Here is a 24,025-nt window from a genome sequence, read left to right as displayed (position 1 = left end):
GATAAGGTAAAAGGAATAGAAATGTATTGAATTTGACAAAATATTGGGGTTTTTTTCTAAATGAAAAAGCAAAACTGTTATGCCTTTTGTCTTGCATGGTTTTGGGTAGTCAGTGATGATGCCGAAGACTGAGTGTTTCGGGTTTTCTTTTGTAGTTAGGTAAGCTTTCCCTTACCTTCTTGCCAGCTCAGTTTTGTTTGTTATTTTCTTTTCTTTGGCACCACTCTAGTTCCCTTTCCTGTGTGTTATTGTGTCCTATTACTTACCAGTCACTTATTCACCTTAAAATAATCACTTTTGCACCAACACTTGTTATCACGCTTCCTTCACCAGAACCCACCTGCATCCACAAACTATCCTAAATGTTACACTCCTTTAGCCTTTGATATGATCCAGAATCTGTAATTTCTTAAAAGACCTGTCAGCCACACTGCAGATCTGCAGCCAAAATGTAAGCTATAGTAAAATGTGATAATTCGTGAAACATGCATGGGATTCTCAAAGGGTGTCACAGTGCTCTATGTCAGACACCAGTAAGCAATACTTTCATCATGCATTGAGCAATAGGAACTAAGTATACCAGAGGTAAGGTTTAAAAGTGATTCTGTGGTGCAACATGCCAGGCTTACAGCTAGGTGTTTGATATACTGGGCTCTGAAGGCCTTCAGTGGAAATCATACCTTTAGATTTCACAAGCCCCGTAATGCAAGCACTTAATCAATGTCACTCCTGCTACAATGTGCTTGCTTCATACCTGTATATGTTGTTTTTTTTTAATGAGAAACAGTGCAGTGTGGTCGACCCTTGTGATCCTGTGAGTTGCTGTACTTCACAACACTGTCTCTGGCCCATCTGGAGCTAAATCCTGATCCTGATTAATGCCCTGGGCAATACAGAATCACTGCAAACACTTCACTGAATACACTTTTCCTGCTCCTTTGACATGATCCAGAATTTGTCATTTCTTAAAACAGCTGTCGGCCTGACTGCAGAACTGCAGGCAAAATATAAGCTATAGTAAAATACGGTAATTTTTGCAACAAGCACAGGTATGTGTCAAAAAGCATAGCACTCTGTCTCAGAGGCCTGTAAGCAATACTTTGTTCATTGCATTATGCGATGTGTTTTTTCACATTTGATATCAGATCTTAAATGTTGTTTATAAAACAAAACTAATTAAAATAAATGCTTTTGTTATTATCTTGTATCATAGAACAGAAAAATAATTGTATCTCAAGCCCACAAGGTGTTTTAATGCAATACATGAACAAAGGAAAATAATCATGGGAATCTCAGTATTGGTTTCCTCAAAAAATGTATTCCTTTCATTTCATTTTATTTTTTTAAAGAAACTTACATTACTATGATGGTTCCATTGAACTTGGAAAAAAAATCTTAAACTGCTGAATGCAGAAATCAAATGTATAACATTAAAATCACCTATTAGAGAATTGAAATAATAATCTGCCCTCAAAGTTAGACATTACCAACAATGACCACAAGGTGGGGATTTTGTCCTCCCGTGTAAAGAATGGCAAAGCTGTGTTAAGGTAAAAGGAACAGAAATAATAATTGCTTACACTTATATAGCGCTTTTCTGGACACTCCACTCAAAGCGCTTTACAGGTAATGGGGACTCCCCTCCACCACCACCAATGTGCAACATCCATGATGCGACGGCAGCCATAGTGCACCAGAATGCTCACCACATATCAACTATCAGAGGGGAGGAGAGGAGAATAATGAAGCCAATTCATAGAGGGGGATTATTAGGAAGCCATGATTGGTAAAGGCCAATGGGAAATTTGGCCAGGACACCAGGGTTACACCCCTACTCTTTTTGAGAAACACCCTGGGATTTTTAATAACCACAGAGAGTCAGGACCTCGGTTTTACATCTCATCCAAAGGACGGCGCCTGTTTACAGTATAGTGTCCCCATCACTATACTGGGACATTAGGACCCACATGGACTGCAGGGTGAGCACCCCCTGCTGGCCTCACTAACACCTCTTCCAGCAGCAACCATATTTTTTCCCAGGAGGTCTCCCATCCAGGTACTGACCAGGCTCACACCCACTTAGCTTCAGTGGGTTGCCAGTTGTGAGTTGCAGGGTGATATGGCTGCTGGCTGTAATTCAAGTGTATTGAATTTGAAAAAAATACAATAAAAAATAATATTTCTAAATTAAAAAGCAAAACAGTTATGCTGTAGCGTGGTGTCGCTGTTACCTTTGTGCTATGATATAATCTACTATACAAGAGCTGCTTTATTTAGGCAGTAGGAAGTCTGAAGCACTCTAGAGTGTGGAACACTATGTCCTTTGAGACACACCTGTGCATGTTGCACAAATTATCATTGCATTGTGCATTAGGGACTAAATATACTAAAAGTGATTTCACTTATGTCAATTAAATAAATTACTAGGTACTTTATGTGTTTTAAAAAACAAATCTACATGGTAGAACAATGTAGGTAAGGGAAGTCGGGAAGTCAGATCCATAATTTGGGATAAGGATTGGCTCTAAGTGCTGGGTTGGTTGGGCTAGGGTGTGAAGCTGGGCTGCTTTTGTTTTTATTTATCTTGTACCATAGAATAGGAAAATCTTTGTAGTTCAAGCCCACAAAGTGTCCTAATGATGCAATACATGATCTAAGGAAGATTATCACGGGAATATCAACATTGTTTTCCTCATAAAAATGCATTCCTTTCATTGTATTTTTTTAAATAAACTCACATTATGTATAGTAGTAGTCTTCAATTTTTTTAAAAAAATCTAGCACTGCTGAATGCACAATTCAAACAAATAAAAATAAAATCACCAAATAGAGAACTGAAATAAAAAAAAAATCCTCAAAATAAGACATTACTAACAATGACCACAAGGTGGAGATATTGACCTTACAAGTTAGGAAAGGCAAAACTGAGAAAAGGTCAAAGGAATAAAAATCTATAGAAATTGTTTTAAAAAAATTCTAAAAAAGCGAAACAGTTATGCTGTAGTGCGGTTTCGCTGTTACCTTTGTGCTATGATATAATCTACTATGCAAGAGCTGCATATGTTTAGGCAGTATGGAACTCTGAAGCACTCTGGAATGTGGAACTCTGTTCTGTTGACATTGCCTGTAATTAATACCTGAGACAAATACCCACACATGACATAAATATATCAATCACATAGTATTGAGGGCAGAGCCACAGGATCACTGCTAAACACTTCACTAAATACACTTTTCCTACTCATTTGACATGATCAAGAATTGATCAAGATCATTTCTTAAAAGACCCATTGGCCTGAGTGCAGATCTGCAGCCCTCTATCTGAACTTGAACTTGAACTTGAACTTTATTGCCATATGTAACCGGTACTGGCACAATGGAATTCTTACTTACAGAAAGTCGATTGTAAAACTCGATTGTAAAACAAGTGTAAAAAACAAGACAAAGTGCAAACAGTGCATCAAGACAATGTACAAACAAACAATAGACAATGTGCAAGTAAACATGTAGACAGTTTGAATGTAAACAATACAGACGTGTAAACAATGACTGGAGATGTGCAATAGATAAGAAATCATAAAGAGGTAGATGGTGATGGTGTAGGCGTGGTCCGAGGGGGATGGCTAAATGTGTTCGCCAGTCTCACTGCTTGTGGATAGAAGCAATTGAAGAATCTAATGGTAAGTGTCCGTATGCTCTTATATCTCTTGCCTGAGGGCAGTGGGGTGAAGAGCTCATGCCCGGGGTGGTGACTGTCCTCTGTGATGGCCAGAATTCTACCACGGCAGCGGTCCTCATAGAGCTGTTAAATCTTGGTGAGACCGCAGCTGATGATCTTCTGGGCCATATTGACCATTCTCTGCAGTGCCTTTCTTTCTCGCAAAGAGGTGTTGCCATACCACATGGTGATCCCATTGGTGAGGACGCTCTCGATGGTGCAGCGGTAGAAGTTCACCAACACATGTAATGGCATCCCCGATCGCTTGAGGCACTTCAAGAAATAAAGGCGCTTTGGTGCGTCTGACTGGTGCGTGTGAGAGGGTTTGCGGCACGCGGTGCCTTGTCCAACCGAGACTCGCGCCCAGCCCCACTTCACATCCCAGCCCCACCGACCCAGCACCAGCCAATCTTTACCCCAAATTATGGATCTGACTTTCCGACTTCCCTTACCTACATTGTTTTACCATTTCAGCAGCCCTTCTCGCACACCCACATCGGAGCTCCCCCTCCCCTTCTCGTGGGGGAAGGCAGGAGTGAAGGACAGGGTGCCGGAGGGGTTAAATCCATCATCTGCAGCGGCAGGGGTGGGATGGTCAGCAGGCAATGGGCAGCTTCGGCTAGTGTCTAGTAGCTGAGTTTGAACTGGTGTGGACCAGGGGAATTAGACTGTTTAATTAAAACAAAGCATCGCAAAGGCCAACAGTGGGTGTATGCCATAGACCTTATCTACAATGACTGCATTTTATGTTCATTTTAGCCATAAACTGTTGAAAATAGTTTAATTGAAAAAAAAAATTAATTCAGAACACACAGTCGATTTTGTAATTGTGAGGCAATTATCAACTATAGTGGCTCTTATGTATGTCTGAGCTGTGATTTATGATCAATAGAGACCTGTCACTTACACAAAGGACATTTTTCACTCTAACAGGTGTCACTTCCCAGCAGAGTCTGTCACATTCTTGAAGGATTTACTGCATTGGAGCAGATAAGCAGCCTCAGTCCACTGCAGCTTTTAAATGTGACAGGTTTCCCATAGTGTAAAAGCAATAGAAAAGTGCAACAAATGGAGTTCTTGAAGTTGTTCTTTCATTGTGTCTTCAACAAAATCATATTAATGTGCTTCTGCTGTTTTGTAAAGTCCGCCTGCCACTCATCTCCAGCCATGTTGCACTGATTGCACTTCATGAACGACACCGTTTGTATTCACCCAGAACAGAACGCACAAGATGATATGATATGGGCCCTAACCCTCTATAAACCCTAGAGTTTTTTTTCTCCTTACTAAGGAGTTTTTGGTTTCTCTCCTCTGTTGTCTTCTGGTCTTTTCTATTCTGTATTCGCAACATATATGGTCACTTGCTTTCTTAAGTGCCTTGGGCAACCTTGTTGTAAAAGGTGCTATATAAAAAATAAATTGAATTGAATTGAAGATGAGTTGAGAGAACAATTCCTTAATCTTTTTAGTGAAGTTTTCTGAATAGGTTAAACACTAAATAACTTTTCTGCTATTTTATAACATAATTAAGAAGTTGGAAGTTTGATTAAAAACACATTTTCAGATGTTTATCTTTAAAATCATGTTTAAAAATGTAAGTTGTCTCTTAAACAAAGGTCATTTTTGTTCACTGGGACAAGTGTCTCCAGATAATCAGTTAAGCAACCTAAAACAATTGATGATTGTAAATATGACAAGATTGTCATATTGTAAAAGCTACAGTAAAGTGTAAAACATATAGATGTTGAATTCTTTTGTTTTTGTCTTCAACACAAATATATGCAGATCTTATAATTTATGTTAATATGAAGATCTTATCATTTATTTTACTTTTTAGTAGCAGCCGTCTGCCAGTCAAGATGCCAGGAGGTACATGATATGACCCACAAGTACTTAATGATGCAGAGAAGAGCATATGGGAAAAAGAAAATGACATTTATCTATTAACACACCCAGAAGTCAGAAGATGGGTGATGGGACAGCATTTTCAGACGCTGGAAGTTAAATTGACATTTTAGAAGTGATTCTTTGTGTTTGGCTTCAACACAATAATATGCTCACATGATTAATTTTTACATAATGCCTGATATTCATTACAGTCCAGGGTTCCCAGGAGTACACATGCCACAGCCAAAATGTGACTAGCTAAAGTACAGCAGACCATAGAGGAAGAACATTTATGTTTCTGCTCTGAAAGGCACTGGATAAAGGTATGTCACATACTGCTGTTCAGCTGCTGATTTTGTGCAAAACATTGCATATGAAAGATCAGAGTGTCAGCATTCTATGCATTTCAGACATGAGTATTATATGTATAAGTATATAGTATACATAGTTTTAATAACTGAAAAATTGTAATATCGCATAGTTTGCTTTGATTTCCTCCAGGGGCTCTGGTTTCTACCCATCAGTCCGAAGATATATTGGTGGGTGGTTAAATGGATTCTGGTCAAATTGGCCCTACTGTATGTGTAAGTATATCTATCTGTACTTGCGTCTGGCATCCTCAGAAGAGTGCTTTATGTTTTTGTTTCTTAATTTCTCTTGATTACTACAGTTTATTTGGAATAATACATTTGTGATTAATGTTAAGTGTTATTTTAATCAACGGAATGTCAATGAGTTAGTACTTATCCTTAAATAACATGCAGTAAAAATGGACATTTCAGACAGATTATCAGCCAAAGTTTTTGTAACTAAACTGAGATTCCTGTCTTAAACATGCTGCATATGTTTATGGCCGTCTTGAAAAGTGTTTCATCACAATCCAAACATATATTAAACAGATAACATACTCTATAAAGATTATTTATCTTTTGACTATTTTAAGTCCATACTTCACTTGACTTTGGAAATTATGCCATACATATGCCAAATTTTCTGATTTTTCTGGATTACAGGAAAGCACCACAGTCCATGTGATCTTGTTATCTGTGACCAGTGTCGGACCGCTCAGTCAGCACTACATCGTTTTGAAAATTCTTTGGAAACTGGATTCCCAAGATGAAGATTTAACATCATCAATGACATTACTAACATTAAAAAAGTCCTAAAACTAGTGGGGTCTACATCTTACTAACAATCGCCTGAGACAGGGAGGAGATGATATGGTCCGTTCCCAATGGTGGCACAAGGGTGAAGTGGTGTGCAATGACCATGATGACATTCTGGCAGTGCTGGCTCAGTTCAAAATCACAAAGCTTTTCCTTTTTACCTGTCATCCCAAAAAGGACACCTTCGGAAGAAGAAGAAATCAATTGAGGAGAAAAAACAATATTGAAAAATAGGGGACACATTTTATAGGGAGTGTAAGGCTGATGCTGAGCTGAACCGTGGGGTAATGCATTTGGCATTTGTTGAAACAATCAGTTGCAGAGGGATCTTGAGAGAAGAGGTGAGTCCAATATCTAGGAAATTCCCTGCAGCACTGGAATCAATGAAGGCCGGAAGAGACCGTTGACATTCGCCCCTGGAAAGAGCTGCTGGAAGTAAGAGCCCGGAGGATATGGGGAGAAAGAGGGCACTGGCCATGGAGAGGAAGTGGGACTGGAGGTTGGATTGACGTTCTTGTAGTCTTAAATCAATTTCATTTCAGACTCGTGAAATGAAAGCCTCCAGGGTAGGGAGATAATTGAACGAGGTGATCCTTAAGTTCATTGGAAAGCCCACGACTGAACTGATGAATGAGGGCATCAGGACTCCAGGGACTAGGGAAGCCAAAAAGCGGAGTTCATCAGCATAATCCTGAAGGAATAAACCTTACCTCTGGTATACTCAGTTCCTATTGCTGAATGCATGGCGAAAGTATTGCTTACAGGTGTCTGACATAGAGCACTGTGACACCCTTTGAGACAATCCTGTGCATGTTTCACGAATTATCATATTTTAATAGAGCTTACATTTTGGCTGCAGATCTGCAGTCTGGCTGACAGGTCTTTGAAGAAATGACAAATTCTGGATCATGTCAAAGGAGCAGGAAAAGTGTATTCAGTGACATGTTTGCAGTGATTCTGTGTCTCCAGCTTCAACACAGTGAAATACATATATGCACCTGTGATTTACTGGTACATGCCCAGGGCAATAATCTGGATCAGGATTTAGCTCCAGATGCACCAGAGATAGTGTTGTGAAGTACAGCAACCCACAGGATCACAAGCCTAGACCCACTGCAACCAGCATACACAGGTGTGTAGCATAGTACTGCTTACAGGTCTAGGAGACTGAGCCCTGTCCCCATTGACAGAAACCTGTGCTTTCTGGCCAAAATTATTATGTTTTACTAGAGCTTACATTTTTGCTGTGAATCTTCAGTCGGGACGATAGGTCTTTTAAGAAATTACAAATTCTGGTTCATGTCAAATGAGCAAGAAAACTGTATTTAGTGAATTGTTTGCAGTGAACCCATGGCTCTGCCTCAATACTTTGTGATTGATATATTTTATATCATGTGTGGGTATTTATCTATTTCTTTTACCTTTTCTCAGTTTTGCCTTTTCTAACTTATAAGGACAATAATTTTTGTAATGTCTTATTTTGAGGGAAAATATTTATTTCAGTTCTCTGTTTGGTGATTTTATTTTTATTGATTTGAATTGTGTATTCAACAGTGCTAGGCCACTACTATACATAATGTGAATTTATTTAAAAAAAATAAAATGAAAGGAATGCATTTTTATGAGGAAAACAATGTTGATATTCCCATGATAATCTTCCTAAGATCAAGTATTGCATCATTGGGACACTTTGTGGGCTTGAACTACAAAGATTTTCCTGTTCTATGGTACAAGATAAATAAAAACAAAAGCATGTATTTTATTTAGACTTTTTTAAAAACACATAAAATAACTAATAATTTTAGTTAACATAAGTGAAATCACTTTTAGTATATTTAGTCCCTAATGCACAATGCAATGATAATTTATGCAACATGCACAGGTGTGTCTCAAAGGGCACAGTGCTCCATACTCCATACAGAGTGCTTCAGAGTTCCATACTGCCAAAACATAAGCAGCTTTTACATAGTAGACCAAATAATAGCAGAAAGGTAACAGCGATACCGCACTACAGCATAACTGTTTTTCTTTTTAATTTAGAAATAAAAACAGTATTTTTTCAAATTCAATGCATTTCTATTCCTTTTACATTAACACACCTTTGCCTTTCCTAACTTGTAAGGTCAATATCTCCACCTTGTGGTCATTGTTAGTAATGTCTTATTAGAGGTAAAAATTTTATTTCAATTCTATGGAAGCCCGTTTCTATGGAAGCCCGTTACCGACAGTGAGTAAAAAAAAAAAAGTGCTATGGTATCTCAGAATTGCGACTTAGTATCTCAGAATTGCGACTTAGTTACTCAAAATTGTGACTTAGTACATGTATCTCAGAATTGCGACTTAGCAACTCAGAATTCCGACTTACTGTAGCAACTCAGAATTCCGACTAAGCATCTCAGAATTGCGACTTAGTACCTCAGAATTCCGACTTAGTAACTCAGAATACACCAACAGCTACAGACTTCTGGCCGACATCATGGCTATCGGTGGATGCACCAGAAATGCTGGATGGCAGGGATAATAAAGGATAGAGAGACTGTCCGTCAGTTACTACGCCTTATGGACGGGCGAGGAGTAGATCTGCGTGCGCAAAATCGCCTGAGACGCCGGCAGTATTACAGCCGCGGACCAAACTATGTGTGGCATATTGATGGGTATGACAATTTAAAACCTTACGGGATATGCATCAACGGGTGCATTGATGGCTTCTCGAGAAAAATGATCTGGTAAGAAGCATACAAAACCAATAATGGCCCACGAATTATTGCCTTGATCATGGAACCGAAAACACTCACGTTGCTGTAATGCAAAAGTTTCTGCGCGAAATGAATGAGGATAGCACAGAATGTGTCACTCTTGGCCCAAGCATTGGGAATCAGAGAATTGAACGCTGGTGGGCTACACTAAGAGCACAGTGCAGTCAGTTTTGGATGGACCATTTTGAACAGCTGAGAGAAGATGGGCATTTTGTTGACACCTTCATCGACAAATCACTTATTCAGTTTTGCTTCCAAAACACCATACAGGTAAATGTAACATACAGCACTTGTCATTACAGATTTTGATATGAATAGAGAAACAAAATTCTACTGTTTTACTATTATACCCATTAAAGATCTCTCCTTTGAGTTCCATAAAGTGATTTAGCAAACCTTATTTTAAAACAATTGATTTCTATTGTGTAGGAGGAGCTCAATGAAGTGCCGACTGCCTGGAATAATCACAGAATAAGGCCAGCCCACAACCCTCGCGCTCCCAGTGGACGACCTTCAGTGATGTATGCTGCCCCCAGTTTAAATGGATGATGTGTTTGAAATCACTGACCTTTACTAAAGATTACGTGAAATGGTCCTCAATGGGCTGGACCTTGAGTAGGAATAGGAGAATAGGGGCCTTTGCACTCTCTGGATAAGATAAACTACTTATAATTGTGGGATCTAGGTATAAGGGTGTTTTGTTTTTCTCAAATGCCACAGCAGATGTTACCACTTTTAATGTGTTGTCTTTAGATCTGATTTAACATTGAGTGTGAAATTGGATGAAACAAGGAACAAATGAAAGTAAATGTGCCAAAAGATGCAAACAGTGTAAACAATCTTTAATGGACTATAGATAATGTTCACACATAAAACCAACCCAACTTTGATTTGACAATAACATTATCTAACATTATATGAAATGTTTGACAATAACATTACCTCACCTCTCTCATTTCCTTTCACCAAATGCAATGAAAATAGAGTACAAACAATATTCACTAAATGCAATGCATTTGAACTCATTGAATTTGAACTCATCTACAATCTTGACGTTTCATGAAAATGCCGGACAAAATCCACAAATAGCCAAACTAGTCAAACACAAATGAAAAAAAATTTGGTTCTGCAAAGTTACCGTGACCCCAAGAAACATCTAACTGAAGAGTTAACGACAAAGATTAATTCTAAATCAAGTGCTGACCAAAGTGAGCACTTACAATTAATCTTTGTCATGAACTGTCCAGTTGTTGTGCAAATAAACTCTGCTGCCATATTGTGACTAAATAACATACAACGCAAAAGTTGTAACATTATCAGACACTACATGGCAGCAGAGTTCATTGGCACAAAAGTGCTTGGTAGCTTAGAGAATGCACATGGCTCAAAAAAGAACGTGTTTATTAAACTGCATCACCATACTTTTTTGAAGGTGAAAAAACATCCATTAGTTTCTCACTCAATATATGAACAATGTCTAATTTGGGTAGGTTGACAGACTAAAATACTAAACTATGTCCATTACCCATATATTACATTCCAAAATTTTGTTAATTTCACACCTGAAGTCAGGATAGCTATCATAATGAATAGACACTCTCAAATAAAAGCCATATGTATGTGCCATAAGTCTTCTTTCAAATCCTTGCATATCTGTGAAGTCAACAGTTACAATCTTGCCAAGAAAGAGATCTGAGCCTGTGCAGAACCTCAGGAACAGAGACTGTTTCCATCACACTCTTGCAGGTATGTTGTAATATGCTTTGATATTTCCTTTTCCCGTGCATTCATTGTGCAGGGAAACTTCAGTGACCGTATGATTTTCCTTGCCGTTGGCTGCAAGTTTTCATACACAGTTTCAATTTCCTGAAGGGCTTTGCTGAGGGGAGCGAGTACACTTTCCCACTGTTCGATAACATAAGCAGGCTCTTGAATAAGGGTTTTGTGAGCCAGTTCTTGCAGAATTTGTTCAATGTTGTGTGCATTTGGCACTCTTCGGCAGCTGTAGTTGTCCAAGATTTCCAGTATTTCATCTTGGTCAGAACTGTTGAAGTCTCTGCGACAACATTCCAAGGTATAACGGTCAGATTCTGAGACATACTTTAGAAAATTGTTAACAAGATCACGCTTCACATATCCAAGAGCTGCCTGTTGCAAGATTACAGGAGCAAGCTTGATGGGCAAACACTCCTCTTTCTGCCAATCAAAAGAAATAATTTTACCTATACTCTGCCACTTTTTCTTGCCATAGTCATCTCAGAGAAATGGTATCTTGAAAGTGCTGCTTGTTGTGCATTGTTCATAGAATTCAAGCCAGAAGTCAGAGAGGCAATCTCTGAGAACGCCTCCATCATCATATCCATTCTCATATTGCCCATTTGGTAGTAAAAGCTTTACTTGAATTTCTGATTGAGTATATGAAAGGTGTTCATCAGTGAAATGTTCAATAAGCTCAGATAGTATCTGGCTGCGTTGGACAACAAGGATTTTTTTGTCTGGTTCCCTGAGTTCTTGTGCCAGAAGCAAAGTGTCTTCTAGATTTTGTTGTACCATCTCAGAGAGGTCTCCATTGAAAATTGTAATGATATGCTATCCTCAATATTTTCCCCAGTAAACATGGTAGAACTTTGTTGAGCTAAACTAGAATCGTCTGTGACATCTGCAGGATAAAATTGTGCCACGTCATCACTGCCTAAGTTCAAATCATTTCCAGTATTTCCAACATAGATGACATCTAATGTTTCTAATTCCAATGGTGAATCAATTTGTGAGTTTGTAAAGGGAAAATCCTGTGTGTTTTCCTGTGAATGACCTGCAGTTTTTGATTCTTGCTGTGTCTCCACACCACTACTGTCATGTTTCTTTTTGGTTGACAGATAGAACCTCATGATAGTTAACTTTGAGGCTTCATATTGAGCTCCCACTGTACTGTCCTGATCTAAGGAAACTCCTTGGTAATTTGTCAGATCCACCTCAAACTCAGAAATATTGCATTCTTTCCATCTGGGAAAAACAAACATATTGCCTCCGCTATGAGGTCTTTTTTTTCCCAGTCCTTTGAAACACTTAACTTTCGTGTTCCACCACCCTTTTTGGTTCTCACCTGGATATAGCCTCCTTTTCCTTCATCATACAGCATCCAGCCCAACTCTGTGTGTTCACCTCTTGATGATGAGTGATGTTTTCTGGATGCTTACACTTTTTTCTTTTATTCAGTTTTGACTTCAGTCTATCAAAAAGCTTTGATTTCCTACTGTTGGGCTCTTTTCATGTCTCCTACAATATCCCATCACTGCCAATCTGTCTCCATTAGACGGCAAATAATTCCTCGTCTGTTCATCTGTCATTAACATCAGGACACTGGCATCAATCTAAAAATGAATAGTGTATTATCAACTTTCAGTTTCAAAATACCATACTTAAAGCATCATTTTATGTGGATCAATATGCTGATACTGGTTTAAGGAAAAAGGCAATTTGGGATTGTTGAGGTATGAAGTGAACATATCTACTATACATGAAAATATCAATATACTGTACAGTACTGTGCAGAAGTCAGAGACCACCCTTGCATTTATTTAATTTCCAGTTAACACAGCCATTCAGTGCAAATTATTTAGTTTTTGGTGTCAGAAAACAATGCAAGAAAAATATATTTGACAGAAAAGTACACTAAATATAATATCAAATCTATCAGTATTTAATTTGTCCACTCTTTACTTTTGTGCAACCTTCAGGCACTCCAAGTCTTCCATCCTTCCAATCAAACAGGTTACAGCTGTGTCCTCCCAACACAAGTTGATCCTAAAACTGTCACTGACATTATATTAGAACACTTTCTGTTAAAAGTGACACTAACATTCAAACAACTACCCAAACACACCATAGCTGCCTTGCACATGTCTTTGTCATGTGCATCTGAAATGGCTAGAGGCGATATTTCTGATAAGATTAGCTATAAAGAGAATTTGCTTTCATTAGGAATATATAAGTCAAAGGAAAATAGGTGAAAAACAAGAGTTTCCAAAACTGGAGTCAAAAATTACTACAATATATAGAGAAAATGGGACTCCTAACAATCGTGCAAGGCCTGGTAGACATCACCATAGAAGTTAACGTTTTTATCACTCTCGCATCAGATCTGAAAAAAATCCACAAGTGTTTTTGTTAATATTTCCATTGTAAGAAGACAACACAAAGCTATGGGTCTGAAGGGATGTGTAGCTGTCAAAAAGTCACTATTTGAAAAGGAAATAGACAAATAAGAAGAAAATTTGCCCTAGAACACCAAAACTGGACACTTGAGATAAGTGAGGTTTTCTGGACGATGAGTCATTGAGTGGATTTGGATTTGGATCGGCAGAAGCAGAAAATACAATCAACTTCTAAGACTAAACTTTGGAGGTGTTTACAAGAAGCATGAAAAAATATCCCAGTGGATTTATTTGAAAAACTCAAAGAAAGTCTCCTGTAAATAATGTAAGCTGTAATAAAGGCAAAGGGTGGACACACTAAACAATGAAAGATTTGACATGATATTTAGTTGTGGATGCTTTTGTGTAATTTTGTGTTAAATATATGTTTCCTGGAATAATTTCTGACATTGAAAAATAAATTAATTGCACTTAATGGCCGTTTTGAGTGGAAATTAAGTAAACGAAAGGGTAGTGCTGTTAATATCTACAGTAGGTCAGTGGGAGTAAGTTATAATAGACATTAACACATTCATTCTGTTAACTACCTTTTCTTTCTTTATTTTTTCGATAGTGGACTCTGGAATGTCCATCTCCCTGAGGAAATCGATAAGATCCTCCATCCTGCAATTGTGGCCTAGGAAGCACACATGGGACAGTGGTGCAGCCTACTGTTTGCCCTGACTCCAACGACATGCATAATAGTACATTTAGAAGTAGTCCAGGATAGGCAATGATGACCGACACTTGCCGCAAACTTGCATTCACAGGGTGCACATACAGTAGGTCACACCCCAAGGGTATGTGAATGACAAATGTAGAGTAGGCTTTTCAATTTAATCAGACTTGTCACATATAGTATGCATACACAGGCAGCACCTCACTCAACTAATCACCGTCTATAGAACACCCGGTTAGCCTGAGCTCAAAGATACAGATTTGAAACAGTCTGAACTCTGCAGAAAGTTATATCTCCTGAAAGAGGGTTGGTCAATACTAACCTATTGACTAGTTTTAACTTACTCTACCTTGTAATCATCTTAAGAGCAGCTAACTTATCAAAAAGTTACAGAAAGCTGAATCAAACCACAGCTGTAAAAACATGTTCTGTACACCTAAAATTGATAGACAGATACTTTATTGATCCCGTGAGGGAAATTGCAGTGCAACAGCAGCTTAACACAGACAACACAGCCACAGTGTAATGAAAGACACAATAATAATAATACAATACATACAATACAATACAATCAGTACAGTGAGAAGTGCACTAAGACGAGTTACTCACAGTCCAGAACACACAAAGAACAAACCAGAACAGAACAGTACACAAAAAAGTCGTATTGCACAATATGACTATAAATATAAATGTATTGCACAGGTCCCTGGCATATATTGCACAAAAACGGTTGTAAACAGGAAAATACTGTTCAGTCCAGAAGCGGGTCACTGTCAATGACCTATATAACTAAGTTTTGGAATTGTTACTAACCACACTATAATGTCTTCATTATGATAACGGTTGTTTTGTGCATGTCACTTGGTAATTTACAGCCTTAGGAAGCCGAAAAGACCGGATGGAGGGTTTGTAAAAATTAGACCGTTGTGCCTATCAAAGTCCCAAGCTCCCATGGCAAGAAGTTTGCGACAGTTTAATGTAGCCTGATCATGTTTAGTAAACATAAACATGCTTGTGATCCTGGTATGTTTCTGAGAGATTCGCAATCACAGAATTGTATCTGAGCAATTAGATGGAGAGATACTGGGGTTTGGCCAAGTACATTATCGGAAGGATATTGAAAATAAATAAGCATATCAAATCTCTTAACGTACAAAGGGGGAGAGTAAACAAAAATAATAAAAGACGTCCCCTTTAATGTATGTCTGTATTGTTACGGGTTCATTAATTGTATATAGCAAATTTATGTTTTGATCGTGAATAGGCAACCCCAGAATGGCTCGCGTAGAAGCTCATAGCACCATCCTCATATGGTCCAAAGCTAGCTATGTTCTGGCGCCAGAAGTGAAGTCAAAACTGTGAGATATTAAGTTGGAATTCTGAGTTACTAAATCGGAATTCTGAGTTACTAAGTCGCAATTCTGAGATACCATAGCGCATTTTTTTTACTCCCTGGCGGAAACGGGCTTCCATACAATTCTCAATTTTGTGATTTTATTTTTATAGATTTGAATTGTTCATTCAGCAGTGCTAGATTGTTTTTAAATTGAAGGCCACTACTATACATAACGTGAGTTTATTTTAAAAATTAAACGAAATGAAAGGAATGCATTTTTATGAGGAAAACAATGTTGATATTACCGTGATAATCTTTTTTATTAGTATCATAAGGATACTTTGTGGGCTTGAACTACAAAGACTTTTATGTTCTATGGTGCAATAATTTATTTAATAAACATAAGTGAAATAAAAACATTTTAAAATCATACTTTTAGTATATTTAGTCATTTATGCACAATGCAATGATAATGTGCGCAACATGCAGAGGTGTGACTCAATGGGCACAGTGCTCCATACTCCAGAGTGCTTTAGAGTTATAATAGAGTACATAATAGTACAAAGGTATCAGCGAAACCGCATTACAGCATAACCGTTTTGGCTTTTCCTTTAGAAATAAAATTCAATGCATTTCTATTCCTTTTACCTTATCGCAGCTTTGCCATTCTTAACATGGGAGGTCAATATCTCCACCTTGTGGTCATTGTTGGTAATGTCTTACTTTGAGGGCAGGTTTTGACTTCAATTCTCTATTAGGTGATTTTAATGTTATAGATTTGAATTCTGCATTCAGCAGTGCACGGTTTTTTGAGGTTCAATGGAACTGTCAAAGTAATGTAAGTTTCTTTAAAAAAATAAAATGAAATGAAAGGAATACATATTTATGAGGAAACCAATACTGACATTCCCATGATATTCTTCCTTAGTTCATGTATTGCATTAGAACACATTTTGAGCTTGAACTACAAAAAAAAAATCTGTTCTGTGATACAAGAAAAATAAAAACAAAAGCATTTATTTTAATTAGTTTTGTTTTATAAACAAAACTTAAGATCTGATTTCATTAACATAAGTGAAAAAAATTGCAAATGCAATGAACAACGTATTGCTTACATGCCTCTGAAAGGGAGCACTATGCTTTTTGACACATACCTATGCTTGCTACAAAAATTACAGAATTTTACTAGAGCGTACGTTCCCTTTGACAAATTCTGGATCATGTCAAAGGAGCAGGAATAGTGTAATCAGTGAAGTGTTGGCAGTTGTCCTGTATCTCCAGCTTCAACAAAGTGATATATATATATATGCTCCTTTGATTTATTGGTACATACCCTGGGCAATTATCAGGATCAGGAATTAGCTCCAGATGAGCCAGAAATTGTGTTGTGAAGTACAAAACCCACAGGTTCACAAGCCTACCCCTACAGCACTGCATCTCCTTCAAAACCCAACATATACAGGTGTATAGCACCATATCTATTTCATATCAAGTGTGGGTATTTGACCCAGGTATTAATCACAGACAATGTCAACAGAATAGAGTTCCATACTCCAGAGTGCTTCAGAGTTCCATACTGCCTAAACATAAGCAGCTCTTGCTGCTTATCATACCACAAAGGTAAGAGCGAAACCGCACTAAAAAATAAGTGTTTCGATTTTTCAGTTAGAAAAAAAAACAGTATTTTAAAAATTTAATGCATTTCTATTCATTTGACCTTTTCTCGATTTTGCCTTTCCGAACAGGTAAGGACAATATCTCCACCTAGTGGTCATTGTTAGTAATGTCTTATTTTGAGGGATTTTTTTTTCATTTCTCTGGTGATTTTATTTTTATTGATTTGAATTGTTTATTCAGCAGTGCTAGATTTTTATAAGGCCACTACTATACTTAATCTGAGTTTATTTTAAAGTTGAAATGAAATAAAAGGAATGCATTTTAATTAGGAAAACAATGTTGATATTCCCTTGATAATCTTCCATAGATCATGTATTGCATCATAAGAACACTTTGTGGACTTGAACTACAAAGATAGGAAAAAAAAAACATTTTCTCATTTCTCACCTTTTCTCATTTTTGCCTTTCCTAACTTGTAAGGACAATATCTCCACCTTGTGGTCATTGTTAGTAATGTGTTATATTGAGGAAAACTGTTTTCTCTTCTCTATTTTTCTCTATATTTCAGTTCTCTATTTGGTGATTTTATTTTTATAGATTTGAATTGTGCATTCCGCGGTGCTAGAGTTTTTTTTAATTGAGGCCACTACAATACATAATGTGAGTTTATTTTAAAAATAAAACAAAATGAAAGGAATGCATTTTTATAAGTAAAACAATGTTGATATTCCTGTGATTATCCTCCTAAGATCATGTAGTGCAATATACGTATATATCACGGCGAAAATACGGCTATACGTATATATACGTCGCTGCGACGTATAATCAACTTTGAATTGCAACCGTAAAATCAACGACATGAATAAACACATATATAATGTCGAAAAAACACATTTAACACAGTGCCTGGGCTTTTTACTGTATATATTGTAATTAGGAGTATATGGCAATCTGCATAGTGTACGAAGTAAATTATTTTTGCAATAATTCATTTATTTACTATATTTATTACGATAATTATTATATTTATTATACAGGTTCTGAGTTGTTAAGAAAAAATAGTTGTAAAACCAACAGAAAGCACAGACTACTATAACTAGTCCTACTTATATAACGATTTGAAGTATAAGGATAAACTACTGCAAGGAATCGGTCCACCTGAGCAAACAGGATCATAATGTTGACACTCAATAATGACACTGATATGTGCCATTCCTGGACGGATAGCCCTCCTGCACATCAAACAGTCCGAGTGACTATTAGTGTCAATTAGTGTTGACTGACCATTGACAAAGTACAACTATTCTTTAGGGCGCAAGTTAAGTTAAGTAAATCCTTTTGCCCAAAACTGAAGGGGCAACACTCCTCTCTCCCCCCGTGACGCCAGGCCTGTCCCCATCCTATTCCATAATGTCATTATATATAATACCATAAAACAGTGACCGATCCTTACTAACTGCATGTGTTAAAATTGCACATCAGCACATAGCAGGGGGCATAAAGCCGCGATGTATTATCAATGTTAAATTTCAACCATAATATCGACAACATTAATAAACCCATACGTTGAGAAAATATCTAACCCAGCATATTTTCCGGTTATATACCACAATGCATTGCTAGTATTCGTTGGTCACCATTTTGGCCACGTTTTTCAATCGTAGAAGAAATCCCCAGATATCTCAGCAATCCTCTTTTGACGACTGAGTATAAATAATAATAATAATAATAATACTGAATACGTACAGATCTTACTTAATATTATTTTGATTAAAATAGTACGTTAATAAGCAAAAAATGGCACATAAAAATAGTGTGAAGGGGAAGATGACACAAAATCGTTTTGCCGTTTCTCTAATTATTCTTATTCTATGTTGTACTTTCAAACTTTGGGTACTCTTTAATTTGGACAGACTTTATTGCTCAACTGATATGATGCAAGCCAAATTTTATTAGTTTATTTCAGCTTTGAGCTTATCCAAATGGATAAACATTCACCATTTAGGGGTAAGTACAGTGGGGGAAGCATCTGTGCTCAAGCAAGCATAATGGTCACAGTTCAGCATGTAAAAGCTGTTAGCAGGCTCCATCTGTCCTCAATACTATGCGATTGATATATGTTATGCCATGTGTGGGTATGTGTCCCAGGTATTAATCACAGGCAATGTCAACAGAACAGAGTTCCATACTCCAGTGTTCTTCAGAGTTCCATACTGCCTAAACATAAGCAGCTCTTGCTTAGTAGATTCATAGCAAAAAGGTAACTTATAAACCGCACTACAGCATAAATGTTTTGCTTTTTCATTTAGAAAACAAACAGTATATTTTTTCAATTGAAGGCCACTACTATACATAATGTGAGTTCATTTAAAAAATAAAACAAAATGAAAGGAATGCATTTTTATGAGGAAAACAATGTTGATATTCCCATGATAATCTTCCTAAGATCAAGTATTGCATCATTGGGACACTTTGTGGGCTTGAACTACAAAGATTTTCCTGTTCTATGGTACAAGATAAATAAAAACAAAAGCATGTATTTTATTTAGACTTTTTTAAAAACACATAAAATAACTAATAATTTTAGTTAACATAAGTGAAATCACTTTTAGTATATTTAGTCCCTAATGCACAATGCAATGATAATTTATGCAACATGCACAGGTGTGTCTCAGTTTTATTTTTTAAATGAACTCACATTATGTATAGTAGTGGCCTTCAATTGAAAAAATATACTGTTTGTTTTCTAAATGAAAAAGCAAAACATTTATGCTGTAGTGCGGTTTATAAGTTACCTTTTTGCTATGAATCTACTAAGCAAGAGCTGCTTATGTTTAGGCAGTATGGAACTCTGAAGAACACTGGAGTATGGAACTCTGTTCTGTTGACATTGCCTGTGATTAATACCTGGGACACATACCCACACATGGCATAACATATATCAATCGCATAGTATTGAGGGCAGAGACACAGGAACACTGCGATGGAGCCTGCTAACAACTTTTACATGCTGAACTGTGACCATTATGCTTGCTTGAGCACAGATGCTTCCCCCACTGTACTTACCCCTAAATGGTGAATGTTTATCCATTTGGATAAGCTCAAAGCTGAAATAAACTAATAAAATTTGGCTTGCATCATATCAGTTGAGCAATAAAGTCTGTCCAAATTAAAGAGTACCCAAAGTTTGAAAGTACAACATAGAATAAGAATAATTAGAGAAACGGCAAAACGATTTTGTGTCATCTTCCCCTTCACACTATTTTTATGTGCCATTTTTTGCTTATTAACGTACTATTTTAATCAAAATAATATTAAGTAAGATCTGTACGTATTCAGTATTATTATTATTATTATTATTTATACTCAGTCGTCAAAAGAGGATTGCTGAGATATCTGGGGATTTCTTCTACGATTGAAAAACGTGGCCAAAATGGTGACCAATGAATACTAGCAATGCATTGTGGTATATAACCGGAAAATATGCTGGGTTAGATATTTTCTCAACGTATGGGTTTATTAATGTTGTCGATATTATGGTTGAAATTTAACATTGATAATACATCGCGGCTTTATGCCCCCTGCTATGTGCTGATGTGCAATTTTAACACATGCAGTTAGTAAGGATCGGTCACTGTTTTATGGTATTATATATAATGACATTATGGAATAGGATGGGGACAGGCCTGACGTCACGGGGGGAGAGAGGAGTGTTGCCCCTTCAGTTTTGGGCAAAAGGATTTATTTAACTTAACTTGCGCCCTAAAGAATAGTTGTACTTTGTCAATGGTCAGTCAACACTAATTGACACTAATAGTCACTCGGACTGTTTGATGTGCAGGAGGGCTATCCGTCCAGGAATGGCACATATCAGTGTCATTATTGAGTGTCAACATTATGATCCTGTTTGCTCAGGTGGACCGATTCCTTGCAGTAGTTTATCCTTATACTTCAAATCGTTATATAAGTAGGACTAGTTATAGTAGTCTGTGCTCTCTGTTGGTTTTACAACTATTTTTTCTTAACAACTCAGAACCTGTATAATAAATATAATAAATATCGTAATAAATATAGTAAATAAATGAATTATTGCAAAAATAATTTACTTCGTACACTATGCAGATTGCCATATACTCCTAATTACAATATATACAGTAAAAAGCCCAGGCACTGTGTTAAATGTGTTTTTTCGACGTTATATATGTGTTTATTCATGTCGTTGATTTTACGGTTGCATTTCAAAGTTGATTATACGTTGCAGCGACGTATATATACGTATAGCCGTATTTTCGCCGTGATATATACGTATATTGCACTACATGATCTTAGGAGGATAATCACAGGAATATCAACATTGTTTTACTTATAAAAATGCATTCCTTTCATTTTGTTTTATTTTTAAAATAAACTCACATTATGTATTGTAGTGGCCTCAATTAAAAAAAACTCTAGCACCGCGGAATGCACAATTCAAATCTATAAAAATAAAATCACCAAATAGAGAACTGAAATATAGAGAAAAATAGAGAAGAGAAAACAGTTTTCCTCAATATAACACATTACTAACAATGACCACAGGGTGGAGATATTGTCCTTACAAGTTAGGAAAGGCAAAAATGAGAAAAGGTGAGAAATGAGAAAATGTTTTTTTTTCCTATCTTTGTAGTTCAAGCCCACAAAGTGTTCTTATGATGCAATACATGATCTATGGAAGATTATCAAGGGAATAACAACATTGTTTTCCTAATTAAATTGCATTCCTTTTATTTCATTTCAACTTTAAAATAAACTCAGATTAAGTATAGTAGTGGCCTTTTAAAAATCTAGCACTGCTGAATAAACAATTCAAATCAATAAAAATAAAATCACCAGAGAAATGAAAAAAAATCCCTCAAAATAAGACATTACTAACAATGACCACTAGGTGGAGATATTGTCCTTACATGTTCGGAAAGGCAAAATCGAGAAAAGCGTTCCCTGCTGGCACCACTAACACCTCTTCCAGCAGCCTTACTTTAATTACTTTCGTTTTTCTCAGGAGGTCTCCCATCCAGGTACTGACAAGGCTCACACCTGCTTAACTTCAGTGGGTGTCCAGTTGTGAGTTGCAGGGTGGTATGGTTGCTGGCAATTAGATGGGAACCTAAGGGAATTGTTTTAGCTAATTCATTTTGACTTGCCCTGATATTAATAATGTTGACTTAATTCTTCATATATCTTTTGAAAAGGAAAATTCCCTCAGTCTTTTACATCTGAAGACGTCTGGGGACAGATCTCAAATGGCTTCAGTTGGAACATCCACCTAGTAAGAGTTCATTGTTGTTTTACAAAGTCATGTTTTATTTCAGAATCATGTACCTAGCTGATAAAATACAATTAGGTAGAAAGCTTAATTAGGAAAATGTAGGCCTTCTCTTGTTTCTATAGACAAACATTTTTCTATGATGTCTTAGGAAACCCAACATGATTCCCCTGGTATGCAAGATGTGCCTGAGGACATTTGACCAGCTTCCTGCTCACTTGAAGAGGGGCGTGTATGAAGCAAGCCACACCAGAGGAGATCAGGATGACCTCTCGCCAGGCCAGGAAGGACTTGATGAATCACCTGAAGAATGGGCATGTTGTGGATTACGAGAGCATAGAGCTATTGTTTGACAAGGCAAATAGGAACCTAGCTGTGAGACTGGTGGAGTCCATGGGCTGTTTTGTACGTGGGAAACCTGAAGACAAACCAGCAAGGTGAGAGATACAATTTTGCCATTTCTTCATTGTATTTTCAAAGGCTTTTTTGAAACCGGTTATCTTGGTTAGTATTTTATGAAATGGTACTTTTACAGTTCCAGATGCCCTGAGGAAGCGCGTGCTGTCCAGCAGAAAGAGCTGCCGCAGGCTCCTCCAGAGACTGAGGAGGACGAGGAAGATGAAGGGGAACATGGGAGGTCTGAAGAACTGGAGCAGCAGTAAGACTTTCCTCTAATGTTTCCAGTTTGATTAATAATTCCACTGGCTCTCTAATGTATGAAATCATTCTATGATTAGTGTCCTGTATCCCTACAGGACCCCAGTAGTGAAGAGTTATCAGCAGGCTCTCCGGAAGAGAGTGGCCTGGGCTGGACTATACAGAAGACAAAATCTGGATGTTCCTCTCCTGGCTGGGTTTAAACAGTACCTTATCAAGGACCTGGGTGTGGTAAACTGCTCTCAGGAGGTAGGTATTTAAAACTGGGCAGAGGCTCACAAAGTACATATTTTAAATCATTCGCACAGAATTTACCCATCTGAGATTGTGCCTGTCCTAAAAATAAACCCTAAAAACATTTTTTTTGGATACAGAACTTTACCAGAATTCTGTTTTTTATAGATCCGTCTAAAGCATCCTTGATGTTTGTGAAGGACATTCCCAAAACACGCAATTTTTTTTACCAACTGAGGATGACTGGACTGTCTCACCAAACCATTGCTAATTACATCAAAAATATCAACCGGTTCCTGTGCTACATCCTGAATGCCACCAACCTAAGACAGGAGGATCCCAGCCTGGCTAACATCATCATCATCTTCCAGAGCATCCTAAAGGACATTCAGCAGAAAAAAGCAAGGATGTCTCAAAGGAAGTAATCAGAAAGAGGTATGTTCCATTTGGAACTCTGATTCCAGTTGGTTTCTGGTTCCA

The 24,025-nt window shown here is 37.3% G+C and overlaps 1 long non-coding RNA gene across 1 annotated transcript; it reads left to right on the top strand.

Annotated features, from left to right (window-relative positions):
• Positions 1–22,918: 22,918 nt before the first annotated feature.
• On the top strand, positions 22,919–23,478 carry LOC138225615 (uncharacterized). Its single transcript, XR_011184066.1, has 3 exons — positions 22,919–23,091; positions 23,190–23,312; positions 23,410–23,478. It is a non-coding gene; the product is annotated as an uncharacterized lncRNA (long non-coding RNA).
• The last annotated feature ends 547 nt before the right edge of the window (positions 23,479–24,025 follow it).

Source organism: Lepisosteus oculatus, assembly GCF_040954835.1.
Source record: "Lepisosteus oculatus isolate fLepOcu1 chromosome 22 unlocalized genomic scaffold, fLepOcu1.hap2 SUPER_22_unloc_1, whole genome shotgun sequence".
In the NCBI taxonomy this organism is placed as follows: Eukaryota; Metazoa; Chordata; class Actinopteri; order Semionotiformes; family Lepisosteidae; genus Lepisosteus; species Lepisosteus oculatus.
Note: the sequence above shows the minus strand (reverse complement) of the source record. Positions and strands in the feature narration are given on the sequence as shown.